Source organism: Sceloporus undulatus, chromosome 2 (genome assembly GCF_019175285.1).
Source record: "Sceloporus undulatus isolate JIND9_A2432 ecotype Alabama chromosome 2, SceUnd_v1.1, whole genome shotgun sequence".
NCBI classification, from domain to species: domain Eukaryota; kingdom Metazoa; phylum Chordata; class Lepidosauria; order Squamata; family Phrynosomatidae; genus Sceloporus; species Sceloporus undulatus.
In genome coordinates this window covers 139577588-139589902 of record NC_056523.1, presented here as the reverse complement: position 1 = coordinate 139589902, position 12315 = coordinate 139577588, and positions in this window count along the sequence as shown.

Below are 12315 nucleotides of genomic sequence, written 5' to 3'. Positions count from 1 at the left end.
CACTGGGTGACCTTGGACAAGTCACCTGCTTTTCAACCTCAAGACAAGGCAATGGCAAACTTCCTCTGAACAAATCCTGCCAAGAAAATCCCATGATAGGGTCGCCTTAGGATTGCAATAAGTCAGAAATGACTTGAAGGCACACAACAACAACAATGACGACAACAGCAACAACGAAAAGTCAGAGCCATTCAGATTACAGTTACCCTGCAGCAAATACTCCCTTATCTTTCGTCTCTTTCCATAATGTAATGGAGTAAGAGATGCTTTGTTACAGTGGTCACAGTTTTGTGTTTGCATTCAGGAGAACTCTATTCAAATCTCCTCTAAGCTAATTGTTGATCTTGAGCCAATCATTTTTATCTTTTTCTGGCCAAGTGACCAGCTCTGTACTTGAAGGGATAATGTTTATATTATATATATACACACACACACATTAAGAATGCACAGACCTTTGAAAAGTTCAATTTTGGGAGCATCTTCCAGGATCCTGCAACTTTCCAGGAGGCAAAAAACTAACTTTTCTAGGTTCTCAGAAGTTATGCCAAAACCATAAACCCTTTGCTTTAAAAAAGAAAGATATCACATGTGTATAACCTTGCTACCTTTCTTATGAGGTAATAAATTGTAGCCAGAACAACTTGTCTTAAAATGTATGACTTCTTTGTGCAATTTAATCTTTTGTGTCTAAGTGTGGTCCTTTAAATCTCAATGAGAAGCTCACTCCAGCTGCTCACCACAGAACCTGAAATGGCACCCTGGATGGTACTAATGTTAGTGTGCAGTACGGTTAAGATTAGGGTTCATTTTCACTCATGTGACTCATCTTTGTGTGTCTTATCCTGGGTAGGACAGGCATCATTGCAACACCCTCATGACCAAACCCCAACAAACTTCCTCTGAGTTGTACCTTCACTACTCTCAGTAGAAACTCCTTTGGGTGAGGCTTAGGACTGGAGCAGTCAGTTTGGAAAAGGTGTGGGTCCCCAGCAGTTAGCATTTTGTTAAATTTTATTTTAATTTAAGGAAAGCAGACAGGTTCCTTCTTTACATGTAGCCCATATGGCTCTTCTCAGGTTCCATATTGACTTAGGATGCATCTACGCTGTAGAAATAGTTCGGTTTGATACCAGTGATGTTGACTTGAGTCATTTGACTCAGACTCAAGTTGGACTCAAGTAATTTCAGTGACTTCACTTGAACTCAACTCTACCATAAATGAAGCACCAACTCAACTCAACTGGAGACTTGCATATTTTTAGCTAGTGATTTGCTGGTTTTGGAAGAGGAAGAGTCTGCTAAAACATTTCCTAGAAGAAAGCAAGACTTGCTCTGCAGGAAACATTTCTCAGAGGGGAACACAGTTCAGCAAGAGGCATGAGGTAGAAGGATTTTAAAGCTTTTCCTAAGCAGTTAGCAAGACTCTCCAGAGGTCAGAAAGCATTTCTCACAGTCTGCCAAACAGATCTCAACCTCTGCCTCTAGTTTAGTTTTCCCATTTGTTCTCATATCTCTTCTGCTTCTTCCCCAAATCAAATGAAATAATCACTTTTGCACATGCTTCCAGTCCCCTTGGTGTCACTGAACTACTTCAACAAACTGGATCTCTACTTTCCACCCCCAATCTCCATCAGAAACACACACACACACACACACACAAAACCACCCTCACCTCTTCCTTTTTTCCCCTGTTAAAATTGGCTCCCGGACTAGAGGCTCAACTTGAGACTTGACTTGAAAATCTCTTGCAAGGATTTGAGACTCAACTGAAGACTTGAAGGTAGGTATCACTGTTTGATACCACTTTAAGTGCTGTAGTTCCATCCTATGTAATCTTGGGGTTTGTAGTTTTACAAGGACTTTAACCTTCTTTACCAAATAAAAAAGAAAAGGAAATAATTACTTGTAAATCTATATAAAATACAAACAATAAGTACAAATATGGTCCAAAACACACTGCAGAAATAATCCAGTCTGAGAGCACTTTAATTCCTCAGTGCTAGGGAATACTGGGAATTGTAGTTTATTGTGGAATCAGAACTCTGACAGAGAAGGCTAAATATGGATGACAGGATTGGGAGCATACTTATCAAATTTGCAGATGACACCAAATTAGGAGGAATAGCTAATACTCCAGAGGACAGGATCAACATTCAAAATGACCTGAATAGACTAGAAAGCTGGGCCAAAGCTAACAAAATGAATTTCAACAGGAAGAAATGCAAGGTACTGCACTTAGGGCGGAAAAATGAAATGCACAGATATAGGATGGGGGACACCTAGCTGAACAAGACTACATGTGAAAGGGATCTGGGAGTCCAAGTGGACCACAAGTTGAACATGAGTGAACAGTGCGATGCGGCAGCTAAAAAGGCCAATGCAATTTTAGGCTGCATCAATAAAAGTATAGTGTCTAGATCAAGAGAAATAATAGTGCCACTGTATTCTGCTCTGGTCATCCCACACCTGGAATACTGTGTCCAGTTCTGGGCACCACAATTTTAAAAGGATGTTGAGAAACTGGAGTGTGTCCAAAGGAGGGCGACTAAAATGGTGAAAGGTCTGGAAACCTTGCCCTATGAGGAGTGACTCAGGGAGCTGGGGATGTTTAGCCTGGAGAAAAGAAGGTTAAGAGGTGATATGATAGCCCTGTTTAAATATTTGAAAGGAAGTCATATTGAGGAGGGAGCAAGCTTGTTTTCTGCTGCTCCAGAGACTAGGACCCGGAGCAATGGATGCAAACTGCAGGAAAAGAGATTCCACCTCAACATTAGGAGGAACTTCCTGACAGTAAGAGCTGTTCGACAGTGGAACAAACTCCCTCGGAGTGTAGTGGAGTCTCCTTCCTTGGAGGTCTTTAAGCAGAGGTTAGATGGCCATCTGTCGGGGATGCTTTGATCTGGATTTCCTGCATGGCAGGGGGTTGGACTGGATGGCCCTAGTGGTCTCTTCCAACTCTATGGCGTTTATCAGATGAGGTTTCTGCAGGGGCTTCTGCAGATTGGGCCATTCGGATTGACGTGATAACAGCGACCAGGTATGAAAATAAATTCTTGTTATGTGACCCTTCTGGACTGACGGGGAATCGAACTGAAGAAAGTCATGTGATGCGGATTCAGGGAAAGCGGAGTGAATGCAAATGGTAGTTCCACACCGGTGCAGACCATGGGGGATTCACAGCAAAGCAGGGACCTTTCCCTTTGGGGTTTTTTTTATTATTATTATTTTTCTCTGGCAATGCAATATTTTTCGCCATGGATAGATCTATATTTAGATGGAATGTGGCTAGCTGCTTGGAATGAATTGCTGCAATGCAATCCGAAGGAATGTTTAAATCCGAAGGGATGTTGCAATCCGAATGTTAAAAATGCTTCTCTGTCCAATTTGGCATATTGTCAAATTGATACAGTTTTTTGCTATTGTCTCTAAGGAAATTGGGGGGAGCCTAGGGAAAGAAAAAAATGCATCCTTTTCTGGCATTCCAAGGTGAGGAATTATTATTATTGTTATTATTACTATTATTATTACCTGTGTATGAGGCATTCTGGGGTGGCAAGGAGTGGGATACAGGGTACAGAGATGGCACTAGCTTGCATTTTGGGATTGAACATGGGGCCAAGGGCAGACCCAAATGACCACAACACAAGCGCACACACACCAGAGATTTTTAATCTGATGACAGAATCTGCGCATTCTGGCCTCTGGCTCTAAAGGAGGGGGAAGCAGACTTCCAATGCCCAATGGGTGCTGCAAACGTCACCTCCTGGAACTTAAGAGCCTTTATTATTATTGATACTGTATTATTATTATTAGTGTTATATGCCTGCGCTGCACTTCCCTTTTATTCCCAATTGATTCCATGGGTCTACTTTAGTTGAAACTGACAGGTCACACTCTCTCAGCCTCAGTGACCTTTCAGCAGGAGGAAAGGGGTCAATTCAGGTCAGGCCAAAGGCAGGGCAGGAACGGAGCTGCTATCAGGCACCTTCCCCCCCCCCTTTGTGTGTGTGTGTGTGTGTGTCTGTATGTATGTATGTATGAATGAATGTGTGTGTATGTGAAATAAATGAGAATGACAGGAGGATAGATGTAAATATAGATGTGGCTGAAATGTGTGTGTGTGTGTGTGTGAGAGAGAGAGAGAGAGAGAGAGAGAGAGAGAGTGCACTTGCTGGCCAGCTCCAGTGGAGAAGGAGAGGGAAGGAGAGAGAGAGAGAGCCCCGATGGAGCTATGATCACTCCCCAGCCCCGGCGGAAGCAAATGGGGCAAATTGCAGCAGGGCATCATGGGAGATTTGCAACCCAAGGGTCTTTGCAATGGTGGTCAGGAGAACAAGCAAACTGGAATTCCACACCAGACCAATTCGCAGTGAGATCGTACAGAGCCCCAATGCGATTCCCGTCAATCCCCTTATTTAGCAGATTCACCAAAACGCTCCAAAATGAGGAGCCAGTTCGGAAGCCCCGCGGAAGCCCCGCAGATGGGGCTCCCATTGAAATCACCGAGGTATGGAAATACATTCTGGATAACACGTCATTTCGAATTGCCCAATTCGCTGAAGCCCCAGATCTGGGCTGCAGAAACCCTGTCTGATAAACGCCTATGATTCTATGATTCTATGAAATATCTCACAAAACTACAGTTCCCAGAATTCCCTAGCCTTGAGCCATGCAGTTAAAGCAATCTCAAACTGGATTATTTCTGCAGTGTATTTTGAACCAATAATTCCTACAAGGGGTGGGATAGTATAAACATATAACTAAAGCTAATACTTTTTTTAAAAAGTAATGTTCCAAGCTCTAGGGCAAGCCTTATTTCTATACAGGTTGAGACAGCCTGCCTCAGTGACAGGCGTTGTGATGTCATTAAAAGGCAGCAGATGATCCACTATTTATTTATGATAACATTTTTATTATCTATTCTAACAGGAGAAGGGCACCATTTGGATTTTCTGTCTCAGCCAGGCACCAAAATGTCTAAGGCCATTTCCGTTTCAGTTAATATTCATGAGTGCGGTAGGATTCTGATTGATCCAGGCCTCTTAAGTGCAAGTCAAACTCCTGGACAACGACAGCTCAAAATGTTATCTCATTTTCCACAACTACCAAGACTGTAATGTTTGGGTCAAGACAAGTGGAAGTTCTGGAAGAACTGGACACAGTATTCAAGGAGACGTATGGTCAAATCAGAACAGATGGTGCTGATATTTCCTTTAATCTGGACACTCTACTCCTGTTAGAGCAGCTTAGAATTGCATTGGCTTTTTTGGCTCACACTGAAATCATGTTTAGCTTGTGGTCTGCTAAGACCTCTGGATCCTTTTTACATGTACTATTTTCTTGATTTTCAGCTTTAAACCTGCCTTTGCACCTTCCTTCCAAGTCTCCGCTATTTTCTGTGAGTTGTATGGTGTCATCTGCATATCTTATATTGCTGATGTTCTTTCTTCCAATGTTCACACATCCTTCCTCCAAGTCCAATCCTGTGTATCATATTATATTTTCAGAGTATAAGTTAAACAAATAGAATGATAAAATGCAGCCTTACCTGACCCAGTTACCAACTAGAAACCACTCTCTTTCTCCATCTTCTCTTTAAAAATATTAATCTAGTGATAGTGAAGAAGAGACTGTTAAGGATGTTATGATTAAATGGGCAAAAGATTGTGGACATAATATAAATTTGGACCAGTGGGAAAAGGCTTGGAAACAAAATCTAAAATTCACAGCAGCCCAAAATATAAAAGAAAATTGGTTCAAGATGTTCTGTCGATGGCACCTAACTCCTGCAAAATTGGCTAAAATCTATAAAAATACTAACAATATCTGCTGGAAGTGTGACAAAGCTATAGGCTCTTATTTTCACTGCTGGTCATCGTACGGAAAAGCTAAAGAATTTTGGAATAATATTAGTGGGGAAATAAACAAAATTTTAGATATTAAATTGAAAGTTACCCCAGAAGGGATGTTATTAGGTATGTTTGAAGAACATATAGATAAGAAATATGGTAAAATCCTAATGTATATGATTTCTATTGCTAGGATTTTATATGCAAAAAAACTGGAGAATGAAGGATATACCCAGTTCAGAGGAGTGGTCTTCATACTAATATGAGATGATCCAGATGAATAAATTTTCCTATGGCTAAAAGGAGACTCTTGGGAATCTGTATCTAGAGATTGGAACAATGTGTCTAATTATATTAAGGAAAAGTGGGGTGATACACTGTTATAATGTTATAAGGTTTTTGAGTAACCAATAGATACTGTTTCAGGGTGCTAGATGTATCTCAGGCCTGTTACAGACTGCCAAAATAAAGCTGGTTTGGGTCTCTTTGGAGGTATGCTATTTAAATGATGCATGGCTCCTAAGAGTCCGGAGGTCGCGCCAAAGCCACACTCCATTCCTAAGCACTGCAGTGAAGCTTTTGTGCAGCTTCCGGATTCTTAGGACCCATGCATCATTTAAACAGCATACCTCCAAAGAGACCCAAAGCAGCTTTATTTTGGCAGTCTGTAACAGGCCTCATTTTCCTCATTGTTAATATGTTATAGAGATATAAACTGTTGGAAATAAGGAATAAGTGAGAACATATACTCCAGATCTCCTTTTTTGGGGGGTATAATAGTAAGAAGTAGATTTTTGTTTTAACTGGCTGGGTTAAGGTAACACTATGGCTTTTGCTTTTTTCTTTTTCTTTCCTCTTTTGTTTATTTTTTACTACTTTTTTCTTGGTAAAGACAATCTGGATTCTAGGAAATTTTACTTTACATCTTGAACTAACTGACAGAGAAACAGCAGACAATGAAAATAGAGTAATGAAGTCTCAAAGGTAGAAGAGAAAGGATCTTCTTATAACGCAAAGGTAGTGGAAGTCATTTTTAATGTGTGAGGTAGTGTGGTTGGTTGTAGAGGTAAGGGGAATAAGTAAGCTGAGAATGTTAAGATAAAAGTGAAGTATTATGATACGATATGTTATTGGGTGGGATAAGTGGGGGTTAGCATGGGATGGGAGTTTATAAGATGGATATGGAAGATTGTATGTGGTATGCTGTATGTTCTGTCTGTCATTTGTTTTAAACTAATAAAAAAAAATTTTTTTTTAAATTAATCTGGGTATAAGTTTGCTTCTGCCCACTATGGCCCCATTCCCACTGGGCTATAAAGCGAATCAAGAATCGGATTACAGGGATATTGTTCCCATTTGAACTCATGTTCGATCCTTGTTTAAGGAAAATCGTTCCCATTTGAATTCATGTCCGATCCTACTTTGATTGATTTCTCCAGCGAAAACCCAAATCAGTGGTGGATAACCTGGGTTATCCTGACTGCACTTTTCCAGCCGTTATTTTTTGTAGCTGCCATGCCGGATCCAGGGCAAACTAATGGGAAGGACGGGTGTCCGAATCGGTATTTTAGGAGGGGAGGAGCAATGTTCAAGGGGCTGTCCCGGAGGTGTCATCTGCTTTGTTCTCTTTCCTGCATTCCCAGTGCCATTCCCCCCCCCATTGCGTAGTCTTTCCCCTTGTGGAGCGGGAAGCAGGGCAAGGCGATCGTGTGTGTAGACAATTTTTTTAAAAATTAAGCTTTCGGTCTGTTGGGTGTCTGATCATTGCAAATTGCTCCATTGGCCTCTAAACGTGGTAAGTGCATGACGCCCCCTGCCAACCCCCCCCCCCCGCTCCACATAGATTAATGTGTGAGGAGACTCACTGCACACCCTTTTTATAACTATTATTTCTTCTTTTTTCCTTTTTCTGTTTTTGCTGAGTGCCTAAGCGCCTCAGCGCTCCAGTGTCTAGGCGGCAATCACAATGACGCCAACCACCCAAGCACTCAGGTGCTTCAGTGATCCATCGACCACAACCCCCCCCCCCCCCCCCAAAAACAGGTTTGAAAGATGCAAATGGGAACGGGGACCAAAAACAGCCCACGTCAAAATGCAGTGAAGCAACTGACGCCACTGTGATGTCTAATCGCCTAAGCGCTTGATTGACAGTTTAAAAAAGGAAAAACCGGTTTTCCAGACAGGCAATGGGAACGGGGAACAAAAAAGTCTGCATAAAATACAACGGAGAAATCTCAATGGGAACAAGAACATGGGTCAAGAAAAACCGAGTCCGTTTGCTCCCTTTTGTAATGGGAACAATGGACATGATTCAAATATGACTCGGGAACCCACTCTGAGTCTGACTCACAGCAAGATTCGTCACTTTATCGCTCAGTAGGAATGGCGCCTATGTTATGACAAGAAGGGTCCAACATTTGAGCTAAATTCCTTTAAGGAGTTAGGTCCAAGATGCTGGATCTACTTAGGGGATAGGTTCGGTACCTTGGATAGGTCATTTAAAGTTCATTCTGAAACTCAGCATGGATTTGTCATCCCACATTCATGCATATCTTCAGTCACCACTGTCAGGTAGGTGATGTCAACACATTTCAAAGCAGAGCCCAAAGTTGTTAAATTTCTATAAGAGAAAAAAGTCCTCTAATCTTTGGCCCTCTAGGTATTTTGAACATCAACTCCAAGAATGTCCTACCATCATGGCCAATGGTCAGGGATTCTGAAAGCTGAAATCCAAAATATTTGAGGACTAAAGGTTGAAAATACTGTACTAAGGTGTAACTACACTAATATAAGTGTTAATGGTGCTTTATTGTGTCTTTCTTCAAAGAGTTCTGAAGGATGTCTGGAATTGTTGGCTAAAGTTCCCTTCCCTCACAGCTTTACCTGCAGAGATGGTTTGATTAAATATGTGTAGAAAATAGTTTGACCCAGCATGGGATAGTGGCTGCGTGTTGGTCTAGAATTCCAGGACATCACGGTTCAAATCTGTGCTTTGCCATGGAAACCAATTGGATGGTCTTGGGCAAACCACACCCTCTCAGCTTTAGACGAAGGCAGTGGTAGACCCTCTCTGAAAAAATCTTGCCAAGAAAACCCCATGATAGGTCAAACTTGTTATAGCTGTGTGCCTTCAACTTATGGTGACCTTAAGGCAAACCTATCATGGCGTTTTCTTGGCAAGATTTGTTCAGAGGAGATTTGCCATTGCCTTCCCCTGAGGATGAGTATTAAACGTACCCAAGGTCACTCAGTGGATATCATGGCTGATCTCCAGAGTTGTTTGCCACCCACAAACGGGCGAGGGACACAGATTCCAAGTCCGCAAAAACGGAGGGGTGACTCTGGATGAGAGATTGGAAAGAGATTGGGAAATCAGCTCTCATTTGTCTTCAGTCTCCTTTTAATCTTCTCCTTTAGGGCTCCTGTGAAATTAGTGCTTGGATAAGCATGTATTTGTCTGGATCTAATATAAATTGTTTCCCAACCAATCATGTAATAGCTCTTGTTGCTTTATTCCTACAACTTTATTGCAGTGCTTTTGGTCACAGGGTATGTGAGGGATATATGAGTTTGGTTCACACATGCACGTGCATCACTTGGTTTTTCTGCACATTATAATATAATTTTTCCCAACTTGATGACTGATAATAATATCTGAATGTGTAAATTTAAGCGTATTCACTTAACGTGACAATAGTCTCACAAAAGTTCCATTGGTGTGAGATCTGCAATGGTCAGTTTTAGGAATCTGCATGTCATTATTTCATGGCATAATAATGTGAGCCAGAAAAGAAGCAAAAAGAGAGACCCAGGCAATATGTTTTATAATATCATATTATATACGTGAATACACACACACACACACACACACACACACACACACACACAGTATTTAGAACCATACAGAAATCTGGAAAACAGGAGTCAAATGCCAAACAACAATAAGAAGCTGTTACATTATACTGTATGCATAAGGGATCTAAATATACCTGAAATGAGCAACAGTCTCTGGCACTGATTTTTGTCAAGATGCTGGAAGTTTGTAACTTCGGTGGATCAAATGTTGTTTGTAAATCTAGATGTTCTTTCTTGTTTATTGTGTGAGCAATAAGAATAATACAACCATGCATCAATCTAACCCATTTGTAGTGATCTTGCATGCCCTCAAGAAGCCCATAAATTGCATCAAAATGTTTCTGTCCAGTAAGTTCTCTACTTTGTCCTGATGCCTATACTGTACAAGGAAGCCTATCCTCTCTCAAATAAAAGAAGCATGGAAATACAGTTCTATCCCCTTGGAAAAACTTTCAGAAATACTTTAAAAGACTATCCTGCTTGGGAAAAGAAGGAAAGAATTTGGAAAGGAGGAGTTAGCATACATTTTAGCTTTGGGGAATTGGATTGTTTAAAAACACCATGGTGTTATCTATATCTGTGCTCAGAAATATAATGAATATATGTGGCTTTAAACTGTTATAATCAAAATCCTTGCCTTCTGCTCCTTCCAGCCTTCAAAAGAAATTCTGAAACATTTCAACAAAATGGAGCAGACCTTCCCCAGAAGGAGGCATTCTTGTTCATCCTGATGATGACCTGTCTGCATTTATAGATATTATGGGGAAAGGGAATACACACCAAGTGCTACTGGCAGCTGGAGGCTTCCATGTCATGAACACAATCTTCGAAATAGGTTCAGCATCTCAGATCACTCCTTTAAAGTTCAGATGCCACCCCAGAATGGATTCACTGCCATACTGACATGGAAGCTACCACCTGCTGTTTGTACCCACACAGAAGAGGCCTTAACTCAGAAGATTTGATTGGGAGGAAGGTGGATTTTTTTAACACTGATCTATCTCTGTGCTGGTGTGACTGAGACATGTAGCTAAATAAGCAGCAGGGGAATGTACAAAACTAAACTAAAATGATATAATCAAATATCTGCTTACTGTTCCAGGCAACAGGTGGTTATGGTCTGCTATCTACCTGTCCTTATCTGCCAATAGTGTGACTTGATGTTTTTCACATACTCAAGGACACTTAATGCACATTGCTTAATCTCTACTCACTCACCTCATGGGAGACAGTTACATTTTAAAACCTTTCAGTGCCTGCTTACTAGTTAAGTGGAAAGGGAGAAACTATAAAATCTGTATTGACTGTTTACATACAGAACTAGAGTGCAGCAGTTCTGAGTTAATAAACACAGACTACAAATGTATTTTTAGTTATGTGTTTTAATTTTGAAAATTGTTTTAAATTGTGATCTTAGCATAGGTCTCTTTTAATGGTCAGTCTTGTTCAGTATTTTAATTATATTGTTCTTTTATGTACTATTGCTATAAGCTGCCTTTTAATGCCATTGTTTGCAAGAAAGGCAGGATGTAAGGTCAGTAGTTTAGGATAAAGAATGTTCTACCTGAGAGGACATGGACTGGAGCAGAACTCTCCCTGAGACTGTATCTCCCACCAGCATCTAAGGGTTACTTCAGATTTTATAACTCCAAAGACTATGGGCATATTGCAAGCTGACTACATGTAGAATGTGTGTGAGAGCTATGACACAACTGCTAAGGATCACAGCTCAGCCCATGTTTTGTTGTACTTATGTACATGCACTGCACTTGGTGGGAGACATGACTCTTGGCCAAGCCTATCCAGTTCATAGGCAGACTGCAGAAACAGGAAAAGACATGCATGTGAGAGTATGGGGAGCGGGAGGAATTATGGGACACTCTCCATCCTTTGCTGAATGATCTTCCATAAAACCAGTTTTCAATTCTGGAATTTTGGGATTTGTAATTTTGTGAGATATTGAGCCTTCTCTGTCAGAGCACTCTGGTGCCACAACAAACTACAAATCCCAGAAATCTATAGCACTGAGCCATGGCAGTTAAAGTGATGCCAAACTAGATTATTTCTGCAGTGCAGATGCAACCTTGATAAGACTTTGATTTCATGTCAAGACCTTTCCCTGTTCTCTCATTGACAGCTTTGGGCTTGTCATCATTGACTGTCTACTTCTTGCATAGGATAAGGGATATGTATGTATGTTTTATGACTCTGGAAAAACTTGAGCCAAAGACATTAGCTGCCTAGTTCTTAGAACTACCAGCAAATCTGCAGTGCTGACCATAGGATAAATTCCAAAGTCCACACTGCAGTTGCACCTTTAGTAGGCCAACCAGAAGGGCCTATTTGATTGGACTAATACTGTATGAGAAATCTCTGCCTAAGCCTGTACCACTTTAAGTGGAGGTTGCTATAACTGAATTGCTTCCTGCATAACACACACAAGGCAAGCTGGACAACAGAAAGGGAGAAGACTAGGTATGAACCCATATCCTGATCTGCCAGCATGACATACTGGTTTGAGTGTTGGACTACAGCTCTGGGAGACCAGATTTCAAATCCCTACTCAACCTGGTGAACCCACTGGATGATCTTGGGCATATCACATTTTTTC